Raw genomic sequence first — 2,409 nt, forward strand, 5'->3', positions numbered from 1 at the left:
ACTCAGGATTATTTGATTACTAATATTTTTCTGAGCCTTTTATATGTTATATAGTACAAGAAAAGTGCATCCAAACTCTTATTTCCATTTGAATTTATAGCTCATATATTTGAACTCCTATGTTTTCATTTAAAGCTAATTACGTGCCAGCAGCTCTTGAGAGCAAAATATTACTGCTTGCAGGTGAAGGGTTCTGGGTATGCTTGGAAAAGTCGATGGGGTTCAAATGAACATATGCAATACTTCTCAATAACACCTGAGTTCTGTCGCTGTCATGGCATTATAAAAAAAGGGATATAAGAAGAGGAAAATAAAGCACCAAGTTTAATCATTCAGGAATCAAATATTGTACTGTAGGCACTCTACAATCTAAACAGGTCTGTAACTGATGTCAAACCATATTGGCCCAGAAAAGGAATGTGGCTTAGCACTATGTTCACAACAAGGCTGAAACTTTTGGAGTCAAAGAAACAGAGATGAAGGCAAATGCAAATTTAAATCATCTGCAGCTACATATTCACAGGTTTGAGGGCCTGGAAAAAGTTTGCTAAATATTGAAGCAGAAAGCTAAATATTCTTCAGAGATTAAAAAACATAAAAGAAATCTATAATTACTTTAAGAAAATTTGATTGTTACAGTCATCACTCCTGCAGCTGGTCCTGTTATTCGAACTTTGACTATTGGGTCCTCAATTGCCACGAGTTCAAGTGATCCACTTGCTACCCCAACTAGATAGGGCCTTATTTCTTCGAGTACCTGCAAATGGATTAAATTTTATATATATATATATATATATATTTAGTGGCGGGGGTACATAATATCTTGAAATGAGCACGGAATTAGGATTCCTTGAGATGAGTTAGTACTTAATAAGCATTTTCAGTAATAGGATTTCACAAACCCTTCTACGGCTAGCCCTGGTCCAGCTAAATTTTGAGGCAACCAATAGATCAAATGTCAATCTGAAACTGAATTGGGCAAAGCAATGAAAGCATGCCCACTAAAAGAAGAACTTCATGGCTTAGCCAAGAAGGTAATTGACCAATTCATCATTTTTAATGACATGGCTACATCCATTGGCAGATATCTTATCTTCCAGCATGAACTGTCAACACAATGTGGTGCACATAGAAACCTTTGTACATTTAGCTTTAAACGGAACAACATATCATTTTATCTGCTTATAATATTAGTAGTTGAATATACTGGGTTGTTACTGGAAATGAGAAGTTACCTCCTCTATATTTTCCTCATTCATCTCAAGACCAGTTTCTTCATCAGCTATCGGTTCCACTGCGACTATTTCAGGGATCTTTTCCATCAAGCGACACTCAATGCCCATTTTCATTGTCATAACAGAACTCGGACAGGAGCCACATGCTACCTGTAGCTTCAATCGCTCCCTGTAGCTTCAATCGTACAACGCTGCCATCAATTTCATGCAATGCCACATTTCCCCCATCTGCAATTAGATAAGGTCGGATTTCATCCAATACACTTTCAACATTTTCTGCAGTTGGTGGCAATTCCACAACTGAATTCGGAGTAGCAACAGCCTTCACAACTGTACAGAATGCAAATAAGTCAACTTCTGAGATTTGATAGGTTGGAAGGAAAAAAGCTGAAAAGGAGTATTATTAACGATTAAATCCATGCTAATTTAGAACTTAATCTTGTGTTCATCGAGACCGAAAATTTTAATTTGGAATGCCTACTTAGTAAGAAAATCTCAAAGTCAATGAAACAATCAACAAAATCACCAATTTCCCATTTTCCATTCAAGTTAAATCCACAAAAGGAAAACAAAACACGTAGAGATACTAACCGTGAGAGATTGGACTGCGTGAGCGGGATTGGACACTTCCTCTCGGAGATAAGTTTGAGCAAAGCCTTTCTCTCCTGGTGTGGAAATCGAAAACGTAAACAACCCTAGTAAGTAGAACCACAAATATCAGAGAGTATCGAGAAGCAAGCAAGATTGTACCTGGAGGAGTTGGTCGATGTAGGCCTCATCTGGGGGCGGCTTGTCATCTTGGCTGAGGAGAAAACTGCGACGGTGCTACGATGGACTGGTGGGTTTTTATCAATTGGGACTGGAGAGAAGAAACTTTTAACTGAGAGAGGGAGAGAGAAGGAGAAGAGGGAAGGAGTCGTGCGGGAGAGAAGCGGAACGCGGGAAAGACAGAGGGAAGAGAAGAGCCGCGGGAAGGGTGGGGGAAATATAATAAAAAAGAATATAGTTAGAGGGAATGATTCCCGTATTTTTTTCACAGCAAATTTTATTATGAACAGAAATTTTATCTTTAAAAATTACTATTGGAACAATAAAATAGTTGTAAAATTACTAATGGCAAGGGTTCTAGAGTTGTAATCCAATTGGAAGAGTTGTACGGCCGTGATCAGCTTTA

At 38.1% G+C, this 2,409-nt stretch overlaps 1 pseudogene; it reads right to left on the reverse strand.

The window, feature by feature from the left end:
- Positions 1–308: 308 nt before the first annotated feature.
- On the reverse strand, positions 309–2,202 carry LOC122304855 (annotated as a pseudogene).
- Positions 2,203–2,409: the final 207 nt, after the last annotated feature.

This window comes from Carya illinoinensis, chromosome 1, assembly GCF_018687715.1.
Source record: "Carya illinoinensis cultivar Pawnee chromosome 1, C.illinoinensisPawnee_v1, whole genome shotgun sequence".
Classification (NCBI taxonomy): Eukaryota; Viridiplantae; Streptophyta; class Magnoliopsida; order Fagales; family Juglandaceae; genus Carya; species Carya illinoinensis.